Source organism: Prosopis cineraria, unplaced genomic scaffold, assembly GCF_029017545.1.
Source record: "Prosopis cineraria cultivar Desert tree isolate PC_DT_omini unplaced genomic scaffold, ASM2901754v1 PC1, whole genome shotgun sequence".
Lineage (NCBI taxonomy): Eukaryota > Viridiplantae > Streptophyta > Magnoliopsida > Fabales > Fabaceae > Prosopis > Prosopis cineraria.
The window spans coordinates 33,313,412-33,329,704 of record NW_026555332.1 but is presented as its reverse complement, the minus strand read 5'-3'; the positions used below and the strand labels follow the sequence as shown (position 1 = coordinate 33,329,704).

General features: G+C 35.4%; 1 pseudogene; it reads left to right on the top strand.

Moving 5' to 3' along the window:
- Nucleotides 1–7,719: 7,719 nt before the first annotated feature.
- Nucleotides 7,720–14,615, top strand: LOC129289562 (cytochrome P450 704C1-like; annotated as a pseudogene).
- The last annotated feature ends 1,678 nt before the right edge of the window (nt 14,616–16,293 follow it).

Genomic DNA, 16,293 nt, shown 5'->3' with positions numbered 1-16,293 from the left:
TGGATTTCTGAAAAACTGACATTATTTACTACTATTGCATTTGTTAGAAATAATTGTTGTTTATGATTTGGTACATAGATTTAAAAAGTTATTAGAGTTTAGATTAAATATCCATGTATCAAAGAGTTACTTCTAACTATACTAAGACTCCAGTTACCAAAATTTTCATTGTTAAATGATAAAATGGTATAAAAATAAATGTTTCATCAAAATTTAAAAATGACAGTTATTATAAAGCAGCAGAAATAGTTATTAGTCATGTTATTCTCAAAATTGTGCAAGACAAAATTAGCCGATACTGATCACCCAGAAAATCAATAACAATAGCAAAACGGGTGAAAAAAATTGCTCCCCTCATCTTTTCAGACATTTTTTCCAAGCTAAGCTTGATCAAAATACACGACACTTAGCAAGTTAGTATTTGTAGACATATTTTTTTTTTCAATTTTTTCCTTATATTTACTTATTAATGTGGGTTTCTTGTGTGCAGCGTGAGAAATATTATATGTTTTTCATTTTTCATAATCTCTTTCTAATTGAATTCATTAGATAGTAATTTAGGTTGAGAGGAAAAAGGGAAAGATATGTTACTTCTTCATGAGAATAAGAAAATATTCCCCTCGTCCTAATTGTTATAGGATAAAGTTTTAAAGCCATATTTAAACTTAAATATGGAACAAAGATATAATTGTTAATTCTTTTTAATATTACTTCTCTTTAATTGTAAAAAGTTGTAATTTCCAAATACGCCTTATTGTGGTTATTAATTTTTGAGAATGGCAAAATTGAAAAGTCAAATAAGTTTTAATTACAAATTTAGGAATATTAATTATAATTCTTTAAGAATCATAAGATTAATTAAGTTTGTCTTATAATTAAGATTGAGGGAATAACTAAATTTTAAAAATATGCAAAATATAGTTGATATTGTCTTACTCCCTTTTAATTACAATATAAATCATTATTAACTATTCATTTATATTTCTAAAAAATTGGTTAAAATCTTGGTTTCCTAAAATTTTTTTACATCTTTTTAGCTGTGTCCTTGAGTATAATAAATATAATCCCTCTATTATAAAATGTAGGATATTTTTTTAAGAGTTAGATGTTAAAAAATGTAAAGTATTTTTAGTATTTTAAGGTATAATTAATGTATTTTTTTCAAAAGTGTTAATAATAAATAAATAAATTTATATTTATTTTAAAATAAAATATCATATTAAATAAGAATAAATATGTAAAAATAATGCTAGTTTAAAAATAAGTAACTATTTTATTAAGTGAGAATTGATTTAAAATACAGTACATTTTTTATTTTTGAATGAATTGAGTAACATTTTACTTATTCAAAACTCCTTCATTAATTACTTAATAAAGTAAGGATATAATTAATATATATATATATATATATATATATAACACCAACTTGATGTTCTATATTTTACACCAAGCAAACCTTGTAAAAAATAACTTATACCATGGTCAACCACTCGGACAAGAGAGAGTAAAAGAGCGACCATTAAAATCACTCCATTGACAAACAATCCAAGTGGGCCAGATTTAGGAAAAAATCAGCCACCGAAAATGAAGCGAGCAGAGCTACTTTAACTCCGCACCAAGCACTGAAGTACAGGGTTGAAGCACAAGACAGCCTCAGTATAGGTCACTAGTGCTACGATATAACCTCTTTAAATAGTTGGTTCTTTTGTTCAATATTTGTAAGTATTCTGTTTTGAATAACTCGTCGGTGTGGCTCTAATAACTCCTCTGCCTCAACCTCACCTGCCAACGACAACACTACCACAAGAACAACGCTTCATTTACACCTTTTTATATATAGCTTTCCCTCAACACTGTTCACCATCTCTGTTCTGGTTCTTGCACTCATGGAAGCCACCATTTCCAAGCAAAACCAAGTTCCTCTCTCTCTCTCACTCTCTCCCATACAATCAATTATTCCACTCTCTTCTCTCACCATTTTCTTTCAAAACTCTCTCAATACTGTGTCTTTTGACTCCCTTACTGCTTACATTGTTTCTCCCTCAAAACTCTGATCCCATCATGCTCCATTTCCTTCTTCTCTGTATTTTCCTCCTCTGTTTTGTACTCAAGCACTTGTTTATGGATGAAACCTTTATGCCTTGTTACCGTATTGACTAAACTCTTGTTACACTAAAACCAGAAATGCAGGAATGAACGCACAAAATGATGAGATTAACGAGAAGCTATGTATTATTACTGTCACGATTGCAAACTCAGTACAAGACGGAATCGCGTAATGCGTAACAGAAAGGGAAATCAGATTTGCAGAACAAATCTGCCAGACGAGAGAGAATTCGTCAGACGGGAAAAGTTTCCATTACAATCAACATGCCTCTCTCTTCTCAGCCACCCACAATTAAACCTCACCATCAAGGGCCCTCAACTTCCAAGTGGGCCTCTTAATTCTCTTACTCTTCCTGAGCCCAACCTGTACTGGATGGTTCGTCTCTTCTGGACTGATATCACTTGAGCCCTCCACTCTAGCCTCATGCACAGATGGATCCTCTGGGACCATAACACTACCACCTCCCATGAAATTGACCTTGCCCACAAGGTCAAAGCTTGGATAGAGTTGAGCCAACTCATCAACGTATTCCCAGGATGCAGGGGTGACGCCATCCCAACGAATGAGAGCTTGGGCAACCAGCTGATCACCCAACGGTGCCCAACGCACTGCTTCGACCTCCACCGGCTGGATAATAGGACCTTCAGGCATAGTTAGCAAGGGTAATGGGATCGTCTCTGCCGTACAGTCGCCATGACATTTATTGAGAAGTGAAACATGAAAAACAGAGTGAATTCGGGTAGTGGCATGTAGGTCTAAATGATACGCAACGGAACCAATCTTAGCAAGTATTTTGAAAGGACCAAAGTAACGCATAGCATGCTTTTGAAAACGACGCAGCTGAACCGAATGTTGACGATACGGCTGTAACTTCACAAACACAAACTCACCCACTTCGTATTGAACCTCACGTCGTTTAGCATCAGCGAAGTGCTTCATACGAGCCTGAGTGTGAGTCAAATGGTGCTTAAGATCTGCTAAGACAGCATCTCGTTCTATCATCAGTTGATGCAAGCCGGGTGGAGTGTCCTCTGTTGAAGAGTGGCGAAGCAGGGGCGGTGGGAGCCTACCGTAAACAGCTTGAAAAGGGGTCATTCCTATAGCAGAATGGTGGGAAGTGTTGTACCAGTACTCAGCCCATGCTAAATGATCAAGCCAACGACGTGGGTGGTCACTTACAAAGCACCGGAGATACATTTCGAGACTCTTATTAACAGCCTCCGTCTGACCATCCGTTTGTGGGTGGTATGCAGAACTCATACGTAATTGAGTGCCTTGAAGACGAGCCAGATGTTTCCAAAAAGCACCAGTAAAAACCTTGTCTCGATCAGACACTATTGTACGAGGGACCCCATGTAGTTTGACCACGTGCTCCAAGAAAACAAGAGCGACAAAATGACTGATATAATGTGCAGTCAAAGGCATAAAGTGGGCATATTTAGACAGTTGATCAACCACTACAAAGATCACTCAATATCCCTTGATCACTGGTAAACCCGTAATAAAGTCCATGGCAATCTCTTCCCAGATGTGTTCAGGTATGGGTAATGGATTAAGCAACCCAGCAGGTTGAAGTTGGCAGGATTTTGCGCGTTGACAAACCAAATAGTGTAACACATATGTTCGAATCTCACGACGCATGTTCTGCCAGTGAAACAGTGCAGCGATTCTCTGAAATGTTCGAAAACAGCCCGCGTGACCTCCAACCACCGTGTCATGAAATTCGCGAATTATTTTAGTGGTCAACACAGAATCATCATGAGGAATGACAAGCTTCTTCTTCCAGTATACGTCACCCTGATGTAAATCAAAATTCAACAGAGAGGACGGGTCGTGTAACAGCTGGTCTTTGAGGTGTTGAATGAATGGAGAACGTCGAACGGCCTCAAGAACCTGATCGATGAATGTATTCTGCAACTGGGAGAAAGCAAGTAGCGTTGCTCGCGACAAGGAGTCAGCTGCTTGATTATGAGCCCCTGGCTTGTATTGGATGGAAAAGCAATAGCCCATCAACTTAGGAAGGCATGCTTCTTGCATTGGTGTGGTCATTCGTTGATCCAATAAGTGGCGAAGACGTGCGTGGTCAGTTTGTATGATAAATGGGTGGCCGAATAAGTAATGGCGGAATCTAGCCACAGCCTCCGTGATGGCATATAACTCACGGTCGTAGATTGATTGTGCTTGCATGCGAGTGGACAATTTCTTAGAAAAAATAAGCAATGGGGTGTCCATTTTGACTCACAACAGCACCAATTCCGATTCTTGACGCATCTGTCTCAAGCACAAAAGACATAGTAACATCAGGCAAAGGCAATATGGGGGCTGTAACCAAGGCATGTTTCAAACATTCGAAGGCCTGTTGAGGCTCGTCGGACCAGAGAAACGAATCTTTTTGCAACAGTCTGGTCAATGGTCCAGCAATATTGACATAATTTTTGATGAATTTCCTGTAATAGCCAGATAATCCCAAGAACCCCCCGAGTTGAGTAACATTCGTTGGGATAGGCCATAAAGTAACCGCCCTTACTTTATCCGGATCAACTTCCGCTCCTCATGCTGAAACAAAGTGTCCAAGATAATTAATTCGTTGCTTTCCAAATGCACATTTAGACATTTTGGCAAATAAAAAATGCTGTGCAAGTTTCTGCAAAACCAACTCAACATGGTGCAAATGAGTTTCCCAGTCAGGACTGTAAACTAAAATATCATCAAAAAATATTAGAACAAACTGACGCAGACATGATCAAAAAATGGAATTCATGAGAGCCTGAAATGTAGCAGGGGCATTTGTGAGCCCAAATGGCATGACAAGCCATTCATACAAGCCTTGATGGGTTCGAAAAGCGGTCTTCTGTCTGTCTTTTTCATTCATCAATATCTGATGGTATCCAGCCCGTAAGTCAAGCTTCGAATAGTAAACTGAACCTCTTAATTCATCTAGCAATTCATCTACAGTTGGCATTGGAAATGAGTCTTTTATTGCCAAAGCATTTACCGCTATGTAATCAACACAGAAACGCCAAGTCCCATCTTTCTTCTTCACTAGAATGACAGGTGCCGAGAAGGGATTGGTGCTAGGTTGAATAAGTCCTTCAGATAGCAGTTCAATGACTATTTTCTCTATTTTTGATTTTTGGCTATGTGGGTAACGGCATGGGCACACCTTGATCAGTCCTTGACCAGGTTGCAGGATTATTTGATGAGCACGACTGCGTGACGGTGGCAGCCCTCGAGGGGATTAAAAAAACCTGGGTATATTTGGCTAACACATCAGCCAAGTCAGGTGGGACAATGTTGTGGCTCATTAATGGGTCTCCACTCACTGTTTCGGCTTGTTAAAATTCTTGTATAAGAAATAATTCGGCTGAAGATTCAATTTTCAAAAAACGGTCCATTTGGTTAAGTTGAGCTTGCTGTATGTGGGCTGACTTAAACCCTTTCAGAGTTATGAATGCCCCGCCTGACATGAAGCGGATAGTGGAGGAGCTGTAATCCGCCACGTGAGGCCAAGTGTCTCTAACCAGGATGCGCCAATGACCACATCGACGCCAGCAACAGGAAGCACAAACACTGGTATGTGCATCGTATGTCCATCAATTTGAAGAGGAAGATCTGGGAAGCACCCACTACTCGTCATAAGTTGCCCAGTGCCTACTAACACTTTCAGAATCAGAAATGGCTCCACAGCCATTTTTAGGTGACCCACAATTCTCGGGTGGATAAAACTATCTGAACTTCCCCCATCTAGAAGAGCTTGTACCTTTGTTCCATTAATCGTCCCATTAAATCTGATAGTGGCAATACCAGAAGAACCTCGAAAAGCATACAGTGATAGGTGGCGTAAAGTAGCATTACCTTCAGGATCTGTTTCATCGGAAGCATTCAGCTCCAGCACCTCGTCTGATTCCTCGTCCCCTATTAACATCATCAATTGCCGTTTTGACTAGGTGTGAATTTGTCATCACGAAAGTAACATAATCCTTTCTCTCGACGTATCTGCATCTCTGCCGGAGTAATTCTTCTAATCGGAGGTCGAGTTGGGTCGGTAATAATGGAGAGAGAACAGAGGTGGTGACATTCTGACTATTGGAGCTTCCTCCTTGCGCGACTCCACTTCCACCTGTATTCTTGCTACTCCCCGACGTTGGAGACGGAGAGAAAAGGGTTATCGAACGTGCTGGTGCTACCACCAAATGGTCACGAGCCGCAAACAAACGACCTAGGGCAATAGCTTTCAACAGTGTGGTTGGAATTTGAGCCACCACGTCATGTCTCAACTCAGGTTTCGATCCACCAATGAAGCGGTCAATTAAGGATCCTTCCGACATCTCCTCTGACCGATTAGCCAAAGCTAGAAATGCCTTGACACATTCATCAAATGAGCCCTGTTGCGTCAACTTAAATAGTTGAGCTCGAGCGCACACGTATTCCGTCGGGCCGAAGTGTTCTTCAACAGCACTTGTCAATGCTGACCATGAGGGTAACTGATTCGCTTTTTGCATCATTTGAAACCATGGATCTGCCGGTCCCTCCATATGGATTCCAGCCATCACTAGTTTTGAGGTTTAGTTGTGTCGTAGAATTTGAAGTATTGCTCTGCACGGAATAGCCAATACAAAGGTTCAGTAACATCGAAACGCGGGAAATCTACTTTTACCTGTTTCAATGGCTGCACTGGGTTTTGTATATAAGGAACGACTGGTGCTCTGCCATCCTCTGCTGCTTCCTCCAAAGGTCTCTTCTCTTTTTCTTGTCGCAGCCCTTCAATGGATTGAGTCAACGTAGTCATTAAGTTTTCAATCTTAGCAAACCGTTGATTGGTTTCCTCCATGAATTCCTGTGTACTCGCTTCATTTCGTCTTTCTTCATGCTCTCAATGAAAGCACCAAAGATGTCACACTAAAACCAGAAATGCAGGAATGAACGCACAAAATGATGAGATTAATAAGAAGCTATGTATTATTACTGTCACGATTGCAAACTCAGTACAAGACGGAATCGCGTGATGCGTAACAGAAAGGGAAATCAGATTTGCAGAACAAATCTGCCAGACGAGGGAGAATTCGTCAGACGGGAAAAGTTTCCATTACAATCAACATGCCTCTCTCTTCTCAGCCACCCACTATTAAACCTCACCATCAAGGGCCCTCAACTTCCAAGTGGGCCTCTTAATTCTCTTACTCTTCCTGAGCCCAACCTGTACTGGATGGTTCGTCTCTTCTGGACTGATATCACTTGAGCCCTCCACTCTAGCCTCATGCACAGATGGATCCTTTTGGGCCATAACAACTCTCTTTATTGAACGCGTAGGATTGATGTTGAAAATTCCTTTTCTTCTTCAATGAAAAGTTAACTCCGGCAGCCACCATGTTATATCCAAACCAATGAAAAGCTTCATTGCTGAAGTATATATACACTTCTGATGCTTAATCATCCACGTGGCTTCACATTTTCCTATCCTAGGATTTGTGTTTGTTTTCTTCTTGTCATATGGGAAAAGTTGGCAACTACATATTACCTTGGAAACGTAGTCCTCATGTAATGAACGAGATAACAAACACAGCTTTCTTGGTTTTCTTCCACTTTTAGGTTCTGTGAAATTTCATTTTCTCTGTAGCCTCCTCTTAAGCTATAATGTTGCCGGACAATTTGAGCTTGGATCCCATATATTTAACCGCAGCCTTTGTAGCCATAGTTTTGGCAGTGTTTGTGCTTAAGAAAGCAGATGACAGAAGCAGAAAATATCATGTTGCTGGCACTGTCTTGCACCAACTGTTCAATTTTCATAGGCTTCATGACTACATGACTATATGACAGACCTTTCAGCAAAACACAAAACTTACAGGCTACTTAGCTTTGGCAGAAATGAGGTTAACACTACAGAACCCATTAATGTTGAATACAACCTCAAGACAAAATTTGCAAACTATGGAAAGGTACTATTAGTCTACTACCTCAGTTTCAATCTAATTTCAATATCAGATGTGGTACTAATCTAATTTTGTCTTAATCTTATTTTACCTTTCTAATTCTTAGGAGGTTCAATTTATCATGTTTATTCTTACCCTTGGATTGAATGGGGAGAAACATGAAGAAAAGAGAATACTAGGACAGAGAACTCTCAAAAATAGTAAAAAAGAAAAAAAAATTGAAAGTTTTTTTCTCTGTCCTCTCTATTTTCCACTCACTTTTCTCTCAACTAGATTAAGCCTTAGAATTTCTTCATTGTGGTGCAGGGTGAGTACTAGAATACCATCTTGAAGGACCTTCTGGGTGATGGGATATTCACAGTGGATGGAGAGAAGCGGAAGAAACAGAGAAAGACAGCAAGCTATCAATTTTCCTCCAGGATTTTGAGAGATTTCCGCAGTTCTGTGTTCAAATCTACTGCTGTTAAACTTGCAGTGATGGTATCTGATGCTTCAATCTCAAATCAGATGTTAGAAGTACAAGTAAGATTTGTTAAAATGATATAGCGATGAATATATCTTCATATAGGAGTTGTTCACTCATTCATGTTGTGTAAGTTCAAAACTCCTTAACTTCATGACTGACAAATTAAGCCTAGCATGACTTGTTTATAAACGGGGCTGGCCCAAAGCTTGTTAAAGGCTTGCTTAGCTAAGGAGACTAGACTTATTTATTCAAGTCCTGACTTGTTTTATTATTTTTATTTATATATTTATCTCATTTAATTTAATTTTTGTATTTATAATATAATCCTTAGGTTATTTAATTTATATTTTATCCGGATTTATCAAAAGTTTTACTTCAATTTTAATATCATATAGCCTTTAAAGCATATGCATTGAAAGCTTTGAGTCTAAGCTTTGAATGGATTTAAAGTCTATTTAGAACCTTTAAGACTTGGTCTTATAAGCCTCTTTAAAAGCCTGTTTAACATGTATATTTTTAAAAAAGTTTCAAATCAAGCTGAGTCTATTACAGGTTTAGGTCTAAGCCTGCTTAAAACTCTTATTACAAGCTCAAGCGTGTTTGACCGAAATCTAGCCTAGTTTAACATGTTCTAATTCCTAGTGACAAAGAATTGCTATTCCTTTTAGTTACAGTTTTAGTTGCAGTTGAGAATGACATCATTGCAGATGAAAAAAAAATAACAAGAAATCTGTTCATGGTGCTTATTGCCAGGATCTGTTTTTCAAATCAACCCTGGACTCAGTGCTCAAGGTTATTCTTGGTGTAGAACTAGACACTTTGAAGGGAACATACGAAGATGGCACCAAGTTCTCAAATGCTTTCAATGATGCAAATGAAAAAACTATGCTTCGCTATGTGGATATTTTCTGCAAAATCAAGAAGTTCATCTACATAGGATTAGAAGCCTCAATGGGGAAAAATATCAAAGTGGTTGGTGAATTTGTGTACAAAGTAATAAAAAGCAAGACTGAGCAAGTCATGAAATCACCAGATGGATCTGCAGGGAAGGACTTACTGTCAAGGTTTCTAGACTTGGAAGAGACAGATCCAAAGTTCGTTAAAGACATCATTCTCAGTTTTATCATTGCAGGAAAAGACACAACGGCAACCACAATGTCTTGGTTCTTTTACACTCTCTGCAAATATCCTCATGTTCAGGACAGGATTGTAGAAGAAACCAAAGAGGCCACCAATTTAGAAAGCTTTTCATCTGTTGAGGAACTTGCTGATAGTATAACTGAAGAAGCACTTGAAAATATGCAATATCTAACTGCAGCTTTGACTGAGACACTCAGACTTTACCCAGCAGTTCCATGGGTGATTGAACATATAGTCTTTTTTTCTAATAATGAGAATTGATCTTTTTTTTTTTTTTTTGGTTTTCTCTGACAATGTCATATGATGTTTCTGTGACAGGATGGTAAGATCTGTTTCTCGGATGATACATTGCCAGATGGATTTAGTGTCAAAAAAGGAGATTTTGTTTCATACCTGCCTTATGCCATGGGAAGAATGAAATACGTGTGGGGTGATGATGCTGAGGAATTCAAGCCAGAGAGATGGCTGGACACAAATGGAAAGTTCCAGCAAGAAAGTCCTTTCAAATTCACGGCTTTTCAGGTAAAAAGATGTACAAGCATGCTTCCCTCTTATAAATAAATTCAGTCTCTTATCACCAAAATAGATAAATCAATTGAGTCTCGTACCTAGTGCCCACCTGAGAAGTAAGCCCTATTATTAAAGCTTATTAACATTGCAATTTACAAGGGATTTATATAATAATATAGATGATTGTGCCAATTGGAAAGTATTTTTAAGGTAGCATTTAGAATTATTGATTTGAATTTGAATTTTTTAAATTTAAAATTACACATTTAAAATTAATATATTTATAATCATTTGTTTGAATAGAATAAAAAATTCAAAAGAAAGAAAAGAGACAAGTTGAAATACAAAATGAAAATAAAAAATTAAAAATGACAAGTTTACTTTTATTTTTCAATTGACAGGAGATAAGAAAAAAGGTGAGCAGTGAAAATATGAAGAAAATGAGAGGTTTGAAATGGTTAAAATTTCAAATAATTAGGGTTTAAAGAAAATATAAAATCATAAAAGAATTATAATAAGTGTCGCACCCAGAAAAATGCTATGCAGACGGCGCGCGAGCGAAAGGGCCTGCCTTCGAGGCGGGAACCGGATGAATGAGGAGTCGCCACCAAGATTTTGAGGAAAATCTTGAAAAACCATTTAAATGAGGATAAGGATGGTCTGTAAAATCAGAGAATAGGTTCAAGAGTCGATTAAGTGTAAGGAAGGTGTTAGGCATCCCACAACACCCGTTTGTCAAAACGGTTACCTGAAATTTATTATACTATATTAATATAGTTTTAAAATTATTTTAATTATTCCTTTTATATTCATGTGTTTGATATAAAAATGATAAGAATTAAATAAGAAATATTTATTTATTTATGAGGGAGGACTTGACTCAGAATCCAACTCTGAAACCTATGTATCCTGTGATGGGGATCAAAGTCTATGTAGTTCGGGCTCAAAAGTTTGTTAGTGAAAATATTTTTTAAAGAGAAATTAATTAGAAATAATTCACTATTTTGCAAGTAAAACAATTTTTAAAATTTTCATATGTGTATTTTAAATTATAAAAAGTGATTTAATTTTAACTATTTTCTCAATTTTTGAATTTTTGAAATAAAGAAAGAAAAGAGTTTAAGATTATTATTTTTTTTATATTTTATGATTGAGAATTTTAACTGCTATACCTGCAGAGCCTTATTGATTTATGCGGTAATGCAATTGTTCTAAATATCTACAGAAATTTCAAAATCTTACATGATAAAAGAATTTAGTAATTTAATTTATTTATATTTTTAAGTGTTAGTAATAATTTGTTGAAGTATGTATGTATGTGTTTTAAAGACTCTTAATCGTCATATCTGCAAAGCCTAATTGGCTTATACAGTAATATGATTATCCTAAATATCTATGGAGATTCCAAAATCTCATACGATAAAGGAATTCAATTTATTTAAATACATCTTTAATTTAATTAATTTAATATATAATTTATATATTTCTTTAAATACTTAATTATCATATCTGCAGAGTCTCATTAACTCATACGATAATACGATTATCTTAGAAGCCCATAAAGATTCAAAAATCTCACATGACTAAAAGATATAAATGGTAAATGTGATTACAACTTAAATACATTAATTTGGTTAATTAATTTTTTAAATTGTGTATTATACAATTATTTACAAAAATTATTTATTTATTATAAAAATTGAAAATCACTTCATCTGCGAGAACGTATTATCCTACATGATAATGTGATTAACTTAAGTCTCTATAAAGATTATTAAAATTCCAATGAAACTTAAATATTTATTATAAGATTGATTCTCATACCTGCAAAATCTTATTGAGTTACATGGTATGAGATCATTTTAAATTTAAATGCTTGCGAAAATTCTTAAAATCTCACATTATAAATAAACCATAAAGACACACACACACACACACACACACACATATTTCTTTTTCTATTTATACATTAGCCTCTTATAAGAAAATCATGACAACATATGAAAGTAAAAAGCACCATGAGGTATATGAATGTTATAAGCCACGATTACGCATAAATAAACTACCACAAATGAACAAAGGTTAATATAAGGATCGAACCATGCCACCACACATTGCATTTTTCTAAAATATAGTAATTAAAAATATTGAAAGGCAATTTGAGAATCAACCATGCAAAACTAAATGTACTTAGGTTAAACATATTAGATATCTTATAATACAAACTGTTTTACAACCACAAACATTACAAGATGAAGAACTTGTCAAATTTTCAAAATTAGTAGGCAAACTTAATGATTAATTCTTAAGTGTCAAGAATCTCAAAACTTAAATAAAACTATACCTTTGAACCATTAAGAGACACAAGATTACACAAAATATTTTATAAATAGCTAGTCAAGAACTCATGCAAACTTATACCCACTATAAGATATTGGAAAGAAAAGGAGAAAAGAGAACAATATTATTCAAGCAATAGTTTTTACCTTTTAACCGTTATCTCCCCGCAAAACCTTCACTACCTCTATCTTGATCCAAGATGGCGGCGCTGAGACATGTCAGCACATCATCGGTAGACCCATTACAGCCTTTGAGTGGGGATGGCATGACTAAAATGAGAGAGTAAAGGAGCACGTTGATGGAATCCTCAAGGAGCTCTAGGCAGTCCTCGTATACCGAATGTACATGTTGATCCATTTGGACTCTGGAGATGATAGTGGAGGAATGAAGGGGGCCGACGTAGATACAGAAGAGGATTGGGGCTTGGAGAGAGGCCAGAGGTAGAGCGTGTGGTGACGACAGAAGCCACAGCTTGGTACAGATCAGCTTTTTCATCTTGTCATCATCGCTGGCATGTGGACATTTCATCTCCAAGCTTGCTCCTGCTGATTTTTTGAAGACGATATAATGAGAAACGAATGCACTTCAATTCTTTTCTCTGATGATGATTTTGTCCTCACCCTTTCCTTTCTTGTCTTCTCTTTACTCTCGTCTCGCCCTCAATTTTTGCTTCTCCCCTTCCAGATCTCTTTCTTTTGCTCTGTTTTTTTTTTCATTTTCTCGTCAAGCTTTCTTCTTCTTTTTCTACTCGTCCTTGCTCACTTCAGTCTTTGCTCTCTCGTTCTCCACAATCTCTCTCTTCTCTGAGTTTTCTCGTCTAGCTGAAGGTCTCATGACCGGCATCCTTTGCTTTTTTTTCCTCGTGCTCTCTTATTCTCGGTCTTTCTACTCTGGTTTTTGTCTAGTTTTTTTTCTTCTCTCTTGTCCGTTTTTCTGTTCTCCTTTGTCTACTTTGTTTTTCTCCTTTTCTCTTCTTTTCTACTACTCTCCATGCTGCGTTTTTGTTCTGTTTCTTTTTTTTGCTAGCCAAAAGTGTGTGTACGAATGTTGGTTGCTTGCTGCTCCTTATGCTCTGTTTTATTGTGCATGCATGCATCTGGCTCAAAGTGTTTTCGTGTCTATGTGGCTATCTAGTTCTGCTTTTTTTTTCTTCTTCACCAAAGGATCTGTTCTTTTTTTTTTTTTGTTTTTGTGTTTCTGCTTCTCCAGTGCACGCCTCTGCTTCTTCTGTTTCTATTTTCTTTCTAGTCTTCTTGTCATGAAAGGAAACTTAGGTTTTTATATTTTTTTATTTTTTTAATCAAAGTACGAGGGAAAGAAATCTGATTTTAAAATATATAGTTATTATCTTTTTATGAAAAAATAATAAAATTTAAAAAGTTAATTCTCAATATTTTTGAATGGTTGGAATGATTTGGGGGGATTTTTCAAGACTTAAGCATGATTTTTTGAAAATATAATCCTAAAAAGGATTAAATTTTGTTTTTTTGAATTTTTTGTATTTTTTGGTAATTTTTAATGAACTAAAAGAAATAAGATCCTAAACAACAAAAGATCATTTAGGTTAAAATAAAATTAAATCTTATTAATTTTTTTAAAAAATATAATCCTAAAAAGGATTAAATTTTATTTTTATATTTTTATATTTTAATAAAAAATGCCCGAACAAAATACAGTGTTCACAATGAGAAGTGAATTTGGATTAAATTAAAATCTATATATTTTTATTCACCTTTTTGTCTTAAATCTAAATTCCTATTAATTCAAACTTAAAGTACGTAGAGTTTTTAGCTTTAAATTCTGTCATCACTAGGCATTCACTATTTGTATTATGCTTTACTCTAGAATGAAAGCAATTGAGTTGCCAAAAAAAAAAAAACTTTGAAGCGTTGATATATGAACTCTCTTGTTTTAAAACTACAGGCTGGTCCAAGACAGTGCCTGGGGAAGGATTTTTCTTACAGACAGATGAAGATCTTCTCTGCAATCCTTTCAAGTAGTCACGAGTTCAAGCTTGCAGATGAAAGCAAAAACAGTTCATTATAGAACTACTCTTACTCTGCATATGGATGGGGGTGTGCACCTTCATGCTTACCCTAGATTGGGACACCTAAACCCCTAGAGTGATGCTGCACATTAATGACAGTGTGTTACTATAATGCATGTTTGGTATATGGAATTGTAAGTAATTAATATGTGTGTGTGTGGGATAGATATATTTTCCATTTCTTTTCTGAAAAATGCTTTTATCCTTACTAAATAACGTATAAGCTCACCTTCTTTTCAGTGACATAGTTAAATTAGTAGAAGAAGATGCAGCATTGTAATAGCGTGATACATTAATTCACATCCAGATTGTATTAAAGTCCATAACATGTATTCGACATATATTGTTACACTCCATCTCTCTCTTGAATGTGGGGTCTATTGTGTTGACCAAGTTTATGCACGCTGCTTTTCTCTCTAGGTTTGCATGCTTTGGTTCAAAAAGTTAAGTTATACATTTGATTTCTGAAAAACTGACAAATTATTTACTACTACTGCATTTGTTAGAAATAATTGTTGTTTATGATTTGGTACATAGATTTAAAAAGTTATTAGATAGTTTAGATTAAATATCCATGTATCAAAGGGTTACTTGTAACCATACACTTCGACTCTGCTTAACAATATTTTCACTATTAAATGATAAAATGGTATAAAAATAAATGTTTCATTAAAATTTAAAACTGACAGCTATTATAAAGCATAAAAAATAGTTATTAGTCATGTTATTCTCAAAATTGTGCAAGGCAGTACTTGCCGATATTGATCACCCAGAAAAACAATAACAACAACAAAAAGGGGTGAAAAAAATTGTTTCCTCCAATCTTAGCAGACATTTTTTTCAAGTTAAACTTGATCAAAATACAAGATACTTAGGGTGTGTTTGGTTTCTCTACATTTGGCACTCAAAAAGTTACTTTTTACTTTCAAAAAATTAAATATTGTTTGGGATTCATTTATTACATAAAACTGACTTTAAAAAGGACTTTGAAAATGGGATGAAATAGAAAAATCTAAAAGCTCTGCTTTGTAGTTTTTGAAACGGACTTTGACCATGTAAGCATTAAAATGACCATGATATCTCCCTCATAAGTTTTGTCTTTCTTGTGCCTGGGCTCAAAGTTAGTGTGTGTTCTAGAACTCATCTCCTCATTCTCTCTTCTGTGTGTGTACTACTGAAGAGAGAAACTCTGTTTCTTTTTCAGCCACACAGCAGCAAAGAATAGAAAAGAAACTTAGCTACAACACGAGACAGAAATGAACGAATAGCAAAAGGAAGGGGAGTGGATGACTTTTCAGTAATGAGGAGACACGCATGCTAACAATAGAACTGAAACCAATGCAACAGGGAGGAGAAGAAAAGCAAAGGAAAAGCACGAGTCATCTCTTACTCAGTATAATAATCTCCTTGAAAAAATTACTAAATAAAGCCCAATGTTTGTTGGGAAAAATTTTGAAATAGTACCCCACTAGATAGAAAAATAAATAGAGCTCAAACTGTTAATTATATAACTATTCAGTATTAATAAATGTTTAACTATTTATTTTATAATTTTTTTCAATATTAGATTTCGTATTTTTTATTCTGATTATTTAACATTTTAAATTTTATGTTATTTCAAATTTGTTTCACATTTTTTAAACATTTTAATATATTATATTTGTATAATAAAAATTATAAATTAATGTCTTTTTTGATCATTACATATTAAAAAGTACATTTCAAAAGTACAAATTTTTATTAATTCAAAAAA